The sequence below is a fragment of the Rhinopithecus bieti genome, unplaced genomic scaffold, assembly GCF_001698545.2.
Source record: "Rhinopithecus bieti isolate Rb0 unplaced genomic scaffold, ASM169854v2 scaffold_19610, whole genome shotgun sequence".
NCBI lineage: Eukaryota > Metazoa > Chordata > Mammalia > Primates > Cercopithecidae > Rhinopithecus > Rhinopithecus bieti.
Genome location: NW_016809486.1, coordinates 660,550 through 674,302, shown reverse-complemented (window position 1 = coordinate 674,302; position 13,753 = coordinate 660,550). Strand labels below are relative to the sequence as shown.

Below are 13,753 nucleotides of genomic sequence, written 5' to 3'. Positions count from 1 at the left end.
CTCCGGAGCGGCTTTTCTAGGAGTGGGAGGGCAATAGGCGGGGCACGGGCGTGTCAGGGGGCGTTCCACAGGTGCGACCAGGTAAATCTTGGTCTCTTCAGATTGATATCACCTTGGCGCATGCCTAGTTGGTCTGCACCTTCCCGGGTCACCGGCTGGATTTTCGCGCGCGTGGGAAAAGTTGGGGGATGAAGAACCCGGAAGTGCGCCATCTTGCCTCCGTTCATCCAAACAAAAACTATTAACAGTAATTCCTTAATATTAACATATATCAGTTACTATTCACATTTTCCTGATTGCTACACACACACACACACACACACACACACTTGCAATTTGTTTTTTTTTCCTTTTTAGACAGAGTCTCGCTCTGTTGCCCAGGCTGGAGTACAGTGGTGCATTCTCAGCTCACTGCAACCTCCACCTCCTGGGCTCAAGTGATTCTCTTGCCTCAGCCTCCTGAGTAGCTGGGACTATGGGTGCCCGCCACCTCGCCTGGCTAGTTTTTGTATTTTTAGTAGAGATGGGGTTTCACCATGTTGGCCAGGCTGGTCTCAAACTTCCGACCTCAGGTGATCCACCCACCTCGGCCTCCCAAAGTGCTGGGATTACAGGCATGAGCCACTGTGCCCGGCAGCAATTTGTTTGAATTGGGAGTGCTTTCTTCCACCTTGATTATGAAAAAATTTCAAATGTGTATAAAACAGATTCATATAAAGGATCCTGATACGCCATTATCAGCTTTATCAATTATCCCTGACATATTTTTATAAATATTTCAATATTTGTGGAATCCTTAAAAATGTACCCCATAACCCAACATTGTTCATATTATACAATTGTCTTATAATTAAAAAAAATTTTGTTCAATAATTTTTCAGATAAGCTTCACACACTGTGCTTGGCTAAGTCTCATAGTATTTCTGTTTTAAAAATCTTAAGGCTGGGCGTGGTGGCACACAGCTGTAATCCCAGCACTTTGGGAGGCCGAGGTGGTTGGATCATGAGGTCAAGAGATTGAGACCATCCTGGCCAACATGGTGAAAACCCGTCTCTATTAAAAATACAAAAATTAGCTGGGCGTGGTGGTGCATGCCTGTAGTCCCAGCTACTCGGAAGGCTGAGGCAGGAGAATCGCTTGAACCCGGGAGGCAGCAGTTGCAGTGAGCCGAGATCGCATCACAGCACTCCAGCCTGGAGACGGAGTAAGACTCCATCTCAAAAAAGAAAAAAAAATCTTAAGTCGTTTTGAATACTTTGACGCCCCTTCCATCTCTCTTGCTCTGTCTTCCTTCCCCATCTCCCTGTCTTTTCTGCTGTTGAAGAAAGCAGATCCTTTGTCCTGAGAATTACTTATAGTCTGGATTTTGCTGAGTGCCTCTCTGTGGTGGACTTAACCATGTATCCATCCCTTATATTTCTTGGAAGTTGATACATCTAGATACTTAATTGGATATAAGTTTTCTTTGGCAAGACGGCATGTATGGTGGTGTATCAGGAGGTGCTATGTCCTGTTGTTACTTCTCTGATTTTCTTAGCAGCTCCTGATCATTATTACTTAGATCCATTAATTCATAAGGGACTGTATGGTAGTGATATTGTGATTTTATCATTCCTCTTCATTTGTTAGGTTGAAATATTTCTATAAAAAGCTTTTCATTGCCGAGAAATCATTGTTGATTTCTTCCTTCTTACTAAGCAGTTTTCTTTTCTTTTCTTCTTCTTTTTTTTTTTCTGAGGCAGGTCTCACTGTGTTGCTCAGGCTGGTGTGCAATGGTGCAAACACACAGTCGCGAACTTTTGGCCTCGGGGGATCCTCCTGCCTCAGCTTCCTGTGTAGTTGGGACCGCAGGTGCATGCCACCATGCCTGATTTTTTTTGTAGAGATGATGAGGTCTCACTTTGTTGCCCAGGCTGGTCTTGAATGTCTGGGCTTAAGCAATCTTTCCACCTCAGCCTCCTGAGTAGCTGGGACTACAGGCACATACCACCATGCCCAGCTAATTGTTTTATTTTTATTTTTAGTAGAGATATGGTCTTATTATGTTGCTCAGGTTGGTCTCGAACTCCAGAGCTCAAGTGATCCTCCTGCCTCAGCCTCCCAGTGTGCTGGGATTATAAGTATACAACAGGCGTGAGCCAACAAGCCTGGCCAGATTTTTTTTCTTGATTTGAAATCTATTATGGGTTCAATTGATGCTTCCAAATCAAACTCAGGGCTTCCGGATTTTACTAACCTCATTGATCTTACCCATGTATCTCCTTTCTCTAGTGCCAAAATCCTACTTCTTGAAGCCATAATAAGATTATTCATTTGTTTTATCCCACATTACACACAGCAATCTCAGAATAATGACTTCTCAATAATATGATTACTGAAAACAGTTTAATATTTTTTGCAGTTTTCAAAAAAAATCCTTCAGAAATGTGTAGTCAAGTTACTGTATGCTGCTGGGCACAGTGGCTCACGCCTGTAATCCCAGCACTTTGGGAGGCCAAGAAGGGAGGATCGCTGGAGCTCAGGAGTTTGAGACCAGCTGGGGCAATACAGTGAGACCCTGTCTCTACAAAAGAAAATTAAAAATTAACCAGACATGGTGGCACGTACCTGTAGTCCCAGCTATCAAGAAGCTGTGGCGAGAGTAGGCTTAAGCCCAGGAGTTTGAAGCTGCAGTGAGATATGATTGTGATACTGTACTTCAGGGTGACAGAGCAGGGACTCTGTTTTTAACAAATATATATAAAAAAACTTCCTGTGCCTTAGATTCATTTGTAATCGTCCTTCTTTCTGTGTGGCTGTATGCTGACTGGGTACATGGTTAGTTTATTTGTTTCATTTAAAAAATCTCTTTCTGTTAAGTTTTATTTATAATTACACAGATATTGGCTTTGATAGTCAAATTGAAAAAACAAAGTATATTCAAAGAAGTCTGCCTTCTGTCCTTGTACTTTCCTGTCTGTATTTTAGCCATAGTATGAAAAGTTATGGTTTATCATTACATTTCAAAAATATAAGAAGATATTCCCATATCCCATTTTTTTCTTAAGCAATAACATAACTTTACATACTTTTTTCTAATCTTGCTTTTTTAAATGTCCTGGACATCACTCCATAGTAGTGTCTAGAGATAGTCTTCATTCATTTTTTTACTGTATAGTAATCCATTGTGTAGTTGTACCATACATAGTTTATTCAACCTATTGATGGGCATTTGGGTAGTTTCCAATTGTATTCCAAAGAGGATTACAGTGAATAGCCTTGTGTATGCATCCTGTTTTACTTTTGCTGACTATTGGTAATATTATTTTTTATGTTCTGTATTATAAAATGGTGGTTATTATTCATTTATAACTTTTATTATACATGACTTTGGTTAGCATGCTTTAACTTTTTAGTATAACATTTGCAAACTACTTGTTTTAATTAAAATTTTGGTTAAATGTAAAAAATAGTGAGCTATTTTGTAATCTAGATTCAGTAGACTCTTATACTTCCTTTACAAATGATGATAGCTGAGTTGATCATTTGTGTAAATGACCATGAACTTAAAAATTACAGCATTTTTTAAAATAAATTTTTTAACATTTTAAAATTATTTAAAATAATAGACACACAAAGTAAAAAAAGAAGAAGAAGAAGAAAAGAGGGTCTTGCTATGTTGCCCAGGCTGGTCTCAAACTCCTGGGCTCAAATAATCCTCCTGCTTTGGCCTCCTAAAGTGTGAGCCACCACACCTGGCAAAAATTAATTTCTTTAAAACAAAAACATTACAGGTTATCTGGTACCATGGTAGCTTCTTTAATACTAGGTTCACTTAGAACAAAGCTTAGGAACAAAGTCAGACTTTCACGAAGGGCTTGTGTGGCAATGGGGTTTTTTTTGCAAATTCCATTGGTGGGGCAAGATGTGAGTTAGAAGGAACTCTTAGCCTGACTCTTCTGGCCATGGAAAAAGATGGTTGGTTCTAAATGCTGACCTGATGATTTCACACTGTCACATCTCAAATTGTGGTCATCTTTTATACATTATTAACAACAAAAGGGAAAAATTGAGTTGACTTTAGGAGGAAGTGGAAAATGACGAGATCATATCTATACTCTACAGGCTCTCCATAGAGGTCAGACTGAAGTGGTAAAATTGTTGTGCACTAAATTAGGGCATTAACGTTTCATGGAAATTGAAGCTATATCTAAATAGCTGATGGCCTGCTTTCTAGATCTCCTATGTACCTGCTTCTCAAATTCAGTCTGTTTTAAAAAATTGCTCTTTGAGGTTGGAACCAGGGAAATAAGGCTGAGAACAGAATAAGCCATTATCGAAAAAATTAGAAACTTGAAAGCAGATACTCATAATTTAAATCCTCTGAAGCTAAAGTTGATCCACAATAGCAAAGCATTATCATTTTAGTGATTGTACCTTAGTTGTTTCCTGGAAGATGATAAATTTGGAATCACTTTCTTCTTACAGCATGCTCTGATAGTCTTTAGAACAAACCAGAGCTCTAAATTGCAATGCCATTGGTAATTTAACTCTGATTTGTTTCTATGCCCGGCTCCTGGTGTTCTGTAAAATTCTGCATGTCATTTCAGGTATCTTTATCCAGAAGACATTACTTTTGCCTTTGATGCACTTTAAAATGTGAAGTCTTTTGTGAAGCTCTTTGGTTCTTTTTTCCTTTGCTGCTGAAATAAATTCAGGTTGATGATTTTCTTCTAGGATGTGTTGTGTGATCTAGACATTGGAAACCCAAGTCTTTGATTTTTTTTTCCCTACAGATTGCCTATTTCTTTTTTATTTTAATTTTTATTAGTTATTATTATTTTTGAGATGGAGTGTCACTCTGTCACCCGGGCTTGAGTGCAGAGGTGTGATCTCAGCTCACTGCAACCTCCACCTCCCGGGTTCAAGTGATTCTTGTGCCTCTGCCACCCAAGTAGCTGGGATTACAGGCACGCACCACCACTCCCAGCCAATTTTTTTGTATTTTTAGTAGGGATGGGATTTCTCCATGTTGGCCAGGCTGGTCTCAAACTCCTGATCTCAAGTGATCTGCCTGCCTTGGGCTCCGGAAGTGTTGGGATTACAGGCATGAGCCACCATGCCTGGCCAATTACTAATTTTTTTTAAAGAGATGGGGTCTCGCTATCTTGCCCAGGCTGGAGTGCAGTGTCTCTTTACAGGCACTGTCGTAGTGCACTGCAGCCTTGAACTCCTGGGCTCAAGTGATCCTCCTGAGAGGCTGGAATTACAGGCGTATGCCACTGTGTCCAACAGATTGTCCATTTGTGATCTGTGTAAATGTCTCTCACTTCCTGCAGTATCTCTGCTCAAGAATGTAAAGAGATGGATAATATTTTTAGATTTGTTGAAATAAAGTAAAGTTCTGCTCAAATGAGACTGACACTAACTAAATGAAAAGTCCAGTTATAATTCTGTAATTTTGTGTCTGCAGTGTGTGTGTTATTGTACACTTGAATTGGCCGTGTGCATTGTGGTGAAGTCCATATTTGCATGGTTATATTGAAAAGGTTTTTGGGCCGGGCGTGATGGCTCACGCCTGTAATCCCAACAATTTGGGAGGCTGAGGCGGGCGAATTACCTGAGGTCAGGAGTTCAAGACCAGCCTGGTCAACATGGCGAAACCCCATCTCTACTAAAAAATACAAAAAATTAGCCAGGCATGGTGGCAGACGCCTGTAATACCAGCTACTAGGGAGGCTAAGGCAGGGGGGATTGCTTAAACCTGGGAGGCAGAGGTTGCAGTGAGCCGAGATTGTGCCACTGCACTCCAGCCTGGGTGACAGAGCAAGACTCTGTATCAAAAAAAAAAAAAAGAAAAAAAAAAAGAAAAGCTTTTTGCCCTCTCTCTGTGCCTACTCTCCCTGTTGAGTCCTGTAGGCCTGAGCTGCCAGGTGGCACTGTGGGCTGAGACTGCAAGGCACTGCAGGACCCAGGTTGTGGATGGACAGTCTCTTGGGCTTTCTTCTTTCCATTCGTCTTCCTCCTTTAACCCCACTCGGTATCCAGTATCCTTGCTCTCCATACACCGCCTTCATTTTTTTTCCTTCATTAGATTTTTCTGCCTCTTGACTTATAAACCCTACTTCTAGCCCCTTTCAGATACTGAAACTAGCAACTTTCAGTCTTTGTACCAAAGTCTCAGAGATTCTCATTGACTCAGATGCCATCCATCTCTAGTCCAAAGAACAATGTCAGCGACATGATCATGTAGAACAAAAGTGTCTGCTGTGGACACATTTGGGGAGAAATAGTTTTCAGTGATGAGGGTTGTAGCAAGTTGGGCAGATGTCCCAAAATATCTACCAAAACTGTAGACACTGCTGGTGGCAGTGACTTATTCTTTGCTTCATTCAGCAAATATTGATTGAATATGGACTCTGTGTCTGGTTCTATTCTAGGTTTTGGGGATGGAGCAGTGAACAAATCAGTCTTTATGGAGTGTACAGTCAAGTGGGAGAGACAGGCAGTAAACAAAGAAGCAGTTCAATGTTGAATCTGTGAGATGGTGTTAAGTGCTACAGCGAAAACAAAGTAGTGTAAGATTAAAAGGGTGTTTTGATAGGCCTTTACTGTTTAGGTCTCTTTGATAAGGTGGCATTTGAGCAAAACTCTGAGGGAAATAATGGAGCCAACCATGTATATAACCTCAGGGAGAACATTCCAGGTAGAGGGAACAGCAAGTGCAAAAGCCCTGAAGTGGGAGTTTGTTTACCATGTTGCACAATCTGCACACAGGCCAGTACAATTTGAATGGATGGGAAATGTACAAGACAGAAGTTGAAAAGGCCAGGTGCATTGGCTCATGCCTACAATCCCAGCATTTTGGGAGGCTGAAGTGGGAGGAGTTTGAAATCAGCCTGGGCAATGGAGCCAGACCTCGGGTTCTCTACAAAAAAAAAAAAAGAAAAAAGAAAAAAAAGAGCTGGGCATAGTGGTGCACACCTGTAGGGAGGCTGAAGCAGGAGGATCGCTTGAACCCAGGAGTTCGAGGCTGCAGTGAGCTATGATTATGCCACTGCACTCCACCCTGGGTGACACAGTGAGCCCCTCTCTCAAGAGGGAGATAGAGGTGGAGCAATGGTGGACGGGTCCCATCATGAAGGGCATTGTGGGTCACTGGAAGGCCTTTTGCTTTTACTTGGAGGAAGATGGAAAGCTTGTGAAAAGTTTTGAGTACAGAAGCAAGGGGATCAGTCTGGCTGCTGCATGGAGGACAGTCTATGAGGGGTAGGTGGAGGTAGGGAGACCAGGAAGGAGGCTGTTGTAATCATCTGAGCAGAAAAGTGATGGTGCTTGGCCCAGGACAGCAGCAGTAGAGGTAGTTGGGTTCTAGAGCTATTTTGAAGGTAGAATTGCCAATATTTGAAGGTGGAGTTGATAGATCATGTAGCATGACAGAACTGAGTCAAGGATAAGATGAACACTTTTGACTTGTGCAACTGGGTAGGATGGAGTTGCCATTTTCTTAGGCGTGGAAGACTGGAAGGAACGGTCTTTGGGGGAGGTGATCAGCTTTTGTTTTGGATATGCTGAAGTTTCAGTTGCCTGTGAGACATTCAATTGGAAGATGGTTCTTCAATGAGTTTTATGATATTACAGTTGGGATTGTGCTAGAATGTTCTTCTTCCCTCACTTCTTCATTTGGCTAACATCTCTTCATTCTTCAGTCCCCAGCATCAAGGGCATTTTTGCAAGGAAGCCTTCCTTGATTCCCATCCCCATGCTTGGGCATTCTTCCTGTTATATGTGTGTGCATAGCAACACATCCCTTCCTTTATAGTACTTATCATCCTTGAAGTTCATAAATAATTTGTGTGGGTATTGGTTTAATGTGCTATGAGTCCACAGAAGCAGATAACATAGGAAGGTCTGTTGGAATAAAGAGAGGTTTTATGGCTGGGTGTGGTAGCTCATGCCTGTAATCCCAGCATTTGAGAGGCCGATGCAGGCTGATTGCTTGAGGCCAGGAATTTGAGACCAGTCTGGCAGTGAAATGGTTTTACCAACATGGTGAAATTCTGTCTCTACTAAAAATACAAAAATTAGCCAGGCATGGTGGTGAGCACCTGTAATATCAGCTATTCGGGAGACTGAGGCAGTAGAATCACTTGGACCTAGGAGGTGGAGTTTGTAATGGGTCGAGATTGCACTACTGCATTTCAGCCTGGGTGACAGAGTGAGACTCTGTCCCCCCCCCGCCCAAAAAAAAAGGGCCGGGTGTGGTGGCTCATGCCTGTAATCTCAGCACTTTGGGAGGCCAAGACAGGCGGATCACAAGGTCAGGAGATTGAGACCATCCTGGCTAACACGGTGAAACCCCGTCTCTACTAAAAAATACAAAAAACTAGCCGGGCGAGGTGGCGGACGCCTGTAGTCCCAGCTACTCGGGAGGCTGAGGCAGGAGAATGGCATAAACCCGGGAGGCGAATCTTGCAGTGAGCTGAGATCTGGCCACTGCACTCTGGCCTGGGCGACAGAGCAAGACTCCGTCTCAAAAAAAAAAAAAAAAATTAAAAGAGGTTTTGCTCAGATGAAACTGATAGGGAACAATAAAGAAGCACAGTTTGATCCTACTGTTCTATGTCTGCTATTTGCAAATTTCTTTTTTAAATTTTTAACTTTTTTTTAAGAGACGGTGTCTCGCTATGTTGCCCAGGCTGGTCTTTATTTTATCTTAAGTTCCCAGGTACATATGCAGCCAGGCTAGTCTTGAACTCCTGGCCTCAAGCAATCTTTCTGCCTCAGCCTCCCAAAGTGCTGGGATTTCAGGCACGTGCCACTGTGCCTGGCCTATGTGCATATTTTCTAGGAAAATAACCCAGATCAGTCCACAGACCCCACAAAGACAGGCAGTCCTATTTTGTTCCCTGTAGCCCCAGAATCCAGCTGAAAGCCTGGCACACAGTAGGAACAAAATAAGCATCTGTGGCATGTTGGATCTGAGCTATTTCCTGTATCAAGAGAATAGTATTGGATTCAGACCCTCTGTGTCTGTTCAGTGAATAGCTATCTGATGCTTACAATGTATGAAGGAATGTTCTGGGCTTTGCTTTGAGATGTTCTGCTTTGTTATCCAACAATTTGTGTTCATATGGAGCCCTTGATTGAGGTGTGGTGAAACCACAGTTTAAGTCTCATCTCTACCAACTAAGCTAGCCGGGTGGATGGATGTAGGATGTGCGTTTTAGTCTTTGAGATCCCTGTACCCACGTGCCCAAGAATTGGTAGTGCTGAATTTCAGGAAGATTTTCATTTTTAAACCATTTTTAGATTTAAAAAATACTGCAATACCAAAAAACCCCTCAAAAGCCCCAAACAAGAAACCCCTATACAACACCTTATTACCTGGGATTATTTTTTCCTAGGGCTTTAACACTTGTTTACCTTAGTAATTTATTTATTTCTTGTTTTAAAAGCCCAGCCTGCTGTCATGCTAGCCTGTCTTCTCTGTGGTGGTCCAAAGCTGTTTTCAGCTTGCACTAGCATTGTAGTCATTTCACTGACAGCTTCATAGATGTCCCGGATTCTATCAGCAGCTCTGCTAACTGATGTTCTCCAGGAGAAGCTAGTGTGTCTTCACATCCACAGTCCAGTTTGATTTCTTTAAAGTGATTACATCCTGCTTAGGGGAGCTATAAATTCTACTTTGAGATGGTTAGGTTTTATGGAAACAAGACTTTAACTGCACCCCAGAGCTGTGTCTAGAATAATAATTCTTGTCGGTGATCTCTAGTGGAAATCTTCCCGCTGGTGACTAAGCAACACCGCAGGGAACAAAACCCTCAAGCAGGGCTCCAACCTCATGCTTAAAAATGCTCCAGGGTGGCAAGCTTGCCCTTTAACTAGGGTTTTCTATCTACGCCTGAGTTCCCAGACTTAGTAGAGGAGCTGCTACCTTCCTGTGGGTAGAACATTTCAGTAGTTAGAGGTTTTATTCCATAAGCTAAATGTTATATTCTGGAGAAATTCCTTTCTTTCTGTTGGAGTATTTCTTTCTCTTTTGTTCCTTATCTCCCCACGTCCCCCATGGCTTTTTTTGTGTTGTTGTTTTTGTGGTAGAGTCTCACTCTGTTGCCTGGGCCAGAGTGCAGTGGCATGATCTTGGCTCACTACAGCCTTGACTTCCTGGGCTCAGGTGACCCTCCCACCTCAGACTCCCAAATAGCTAGGACTACTGGTGCGTGCCAACACGCCTGGCTAATTTTTTCTATTTTTAGTAGCGATGGGGTTTCACCATGTTGCCCAGGCTGTGGTCTTGAACTCCTAGGCTCAAGCAGTCTGCCCACCTTAGTCCCCCAAAGTGCTGAGATTACATGTGTGAGCCTCTGCGCCTGGTCACCTATTTCGTTTTGAAGATGAAGAAAGTGACTCCCAGAAGTGAGAAAGTTGCCCCCAGGGATGTGACTGGCAAATGGTTGGCTGAGGTTTGAACTTGAGGACTTCTGACTCCATGTCTACCATGCCATGCTTTCTTTCACTTAGCCATTGAGATTCTCCTGCCCAGTTCTTAAGGCCCCTACTGTTTTTCTCACTCTCGCCATCTCTTCTCCCTTCCCCCTGCTTCCTAGTTCACAGCTTCCAGACTTGCTGCCTGGTCTCCTTCACTCTCCCGCATGCTCGCTGGCTTCATGCCAGCTTTGCACTCGCCCCCCCACCCCCAACTTGCCAGGTTGCCTCCCTTTCTTGCTTGTACCCATCTAAATTTTTTTTACCTGTTTTCAGCTTCAGCTCCTCCTTCAGTTAATTTCACGGATCTCATTCCTTAAATTCCACAGTGCATAATTAAAAATTACAGTTATAGATTTGTCTTGTACTATTTGCTGCTGTTTCATGTGTCAGACCTGTTTTTCTCCAAGGACCATGCCTTTTATTTATTTATTCATTTTTGAGATAGGGTCTTGTTCTGTCTCCCAGGCTTGAGTACAGGGGCACAATTAGCTCTCTACAGCCTTGAACTCTTGGGTTCAAGGGATCCTCCTGCGTCAGTCTCCAGAGTAGCTGGGACTACAGGCATGTGCCACCATGCCTGGAAAATTTTTCAATTTTTGCAGAGATGGGGGGGGGGGTCTCACTATGTTGCCCAGGCTGGTTTTGAACTCCTGGCCTCAAAGGATTATCCTGCCTCAGCCTCCCAAAGTGCTGGGATTTCAGGCATGAACTACCATGCCCAACTAAACCATGCCTTTTTGATTTGTTTTTCTACTTATACCCCACCTTGTTGGAGGTGGGTGGCTTACAACAGGCACCTGGAAAGGAACCATGTCTTGGATTGGTTTTATTCCCTGTGGTGCTTTGCAAGTCATGTTGGTCAGTTAGGACCTTCTAGGACCTTCTCCGGGGATGAGAGTCTCCAGCTGCCCTTCATTCCTGGATGGTGCTATGGACTCACGCAGGAAGAGCTGCCCAAGAGAATTGGTGACAGGCTTTGCAGCATGGTGTCAGGAGGTGGTGGCTTTCATCCACCTTTGGTGTCGGGTAACGTTGCAAAGCTTTCATTACAGAGGATGGAACGAGAAATTGCAATGTTTCTTTGCAGAGAGGACAGAAGCCAAAGGAAAACAGAAGTTCCTTCAGTCTGGGTAGGAGGCCTGATTTTGGAGCCTGCCCAGGTGGTTATCACTGTCTTAATAATTATTCACGACATCAAAACCAGAGAGACCATCTGTGTGATAGCCTTTCTTAGCTTTTTTTCTCTTCTTCAGAAGGCCACAGCCGTGGGTGGGGCAGGAGGAAAGTTAATGGGAGCTTTTACATTTTTATTTATTACTGATTTATTTACGAAAGTGTTTTTGGCTGGATGTGGTGGCTCACGCCTATAATCCAAGCACTTTGGGAAGTTGAGGCAGGAGGATCACTTGAAGCCAGGAGTTTGAGACCAGCCTGGGCAACACAACGAGACCCTGTCTCTACAAAAGGTAAAGCAAATTAGCCGGGTGTGGTGGCGCATAGTTGTAGTCCTAGCTACTTGAGGGGCTGAGGCAGGAGGATTGCTTGAGCCCAGTTTAAGGTTATAGTGAGTTACGTACAATCAGGCCACTGCACTCCAGCTTGGGTGGGAAAGCACGACCGTATCTCTAAAACAAATAAACAAAAAACCTTTTATTATTGAAATTTTCAAACAGACCCCAAAATAGAGAAAATAGTCCAGCGGACTCCCCTTTTCCCCAATACCCAGCTTTAACACAGACCAACATTTTGTTAATCTTGCTCTCTCACGCTCTATCCCCTCCCCTGTCCAATATAAACACTCTTGTAGCTTTGTTTTTGTTTTTATTTATTTTTTATCTTTTTTGAGACAAAGTCTCACTCTGTCACCCAAGCTAGAGTACAGTGGTGCGATCTTGGCTCACTGCAACCTCTGCCTCCCAGTTTCAAGTGATTCTTCTGCCTCAGCCTCCCAAGTAGCTGGCATTCCAAGTGTGTGCCACCACACCCAGCTAATTTTTGTATTTTTAGTAGAGACGGAGTTTCACCACGTTGGCCAGGCTGGTCTCAAACTCCTGACCTCAGGTGATCCGCCCGTCTCAGCCTCCCAAAGTGTTAGGATTACAGGCGTGAGCTATGGCCTCCGGCTGTATCTTTGTTTTAAAAAATAATCTTTCTACTTGGTGGGCCAATAATTAAAAATATAAAATATTTAAGAAAGAAAAAAAGTAAGCAAAGTAACCATATAGGTTGGTCTGGCTATAATGTGAGTGTCATTACTTTTCTTCCCTAGGTATTTGGCTCTGTTGCTCAGAGCAGTACAGGCGAAATGGTCATTAGGGCATTGTCATGGTGCCTGGGGATGCCTAGCTCAGCCAGTTTGTTTTCTGTCTGCCTCTCTCCTTGGTCCTTTTCCTCCACTTTCATTCATGAAATTCTAGTCAAGAGCCAGGTCCAGTGGTTTTCAATCCAAGGGCTTTGGAAGCCTCTGGGCTCTATTTTGGTTATTGCAGTCACTGGGCTGCTGCTCCTGGCATTTAGGTTGGCAGGGGTCTGGGCTGGGGAGCAAGAATGTTCAGTGGCCACAAATGTAAGGGATGGTCTTACATTTACATAAGGGAGACAATGAAAACTTACCTCCTCTACAGTCAGTAGTGCTGTTGGGCACTTACTTGTACAACATGGATTAGGACATTGACTTTCTGTGGATACGTTTTAATAGTTTATTAGGTGTTTTAGGCCATTTTGCACTGTTCTAAAGGAATATCTGAGGCTAGGTAATTTATAAAGACAAGAGGTTTAATTGGCTCATGGTTCTGCAGGCTATACAAGCATGACTCCAGCATCTGCTTCTGGTGAGGGTCTCAGGAAGCTTCCGGTCATAGAGGAAGGCAAAGGGAGAGCAGACGATCACATGGTCGGAGTGGTGGCGAGGTGGGGTGGGTGTCACACTTTTTTTTTTTTTTGAGACGGATTCTCGCTCTGTCACCCAGGCTGGAGTGCAGTGGCCAGATCTCAGCTCACTGCAAGCTCCGCCTCCCGGGTTTACACCGTTCTCCTGCCTCAGCCTCCCGAGTAGCTGGGACTACAGGCGCCCGCCACCTCGCCCGGCTAGTTTTTTATATTTTTTAGTAGAGAAGGGGCTTCGCTGTGTTAGCCAGGATGGTCTCACTCTCCTGACCTCGTGATCCGCCCGTCTCGGCCTCCCAAAATGCTGGGATTACAGGCTTGAGCCACCGCACCCAGCCTTTTTTTTTTTTTTTTTTTTTAATTTGAGACAGTGTCTCACTCTGTTGCCCAGGTTGG

General features: G+C 43.5%; 1 protein-coding gene across 1 annotated transcript in view; it reads left to right on the top strand.

Annotated features, from left to right (window-relative positions):
* The window catches only part of PTPN11 (protein tyrosine phosphatase non-receptor type 11), a 100,602-nt gene that overhangs the window by 47,098 nt on the left and 39,751 nt on the right, over positions 1–13,753 (top strand). The gene's annotated exons all lie outside the window — the stretch shown is intronic.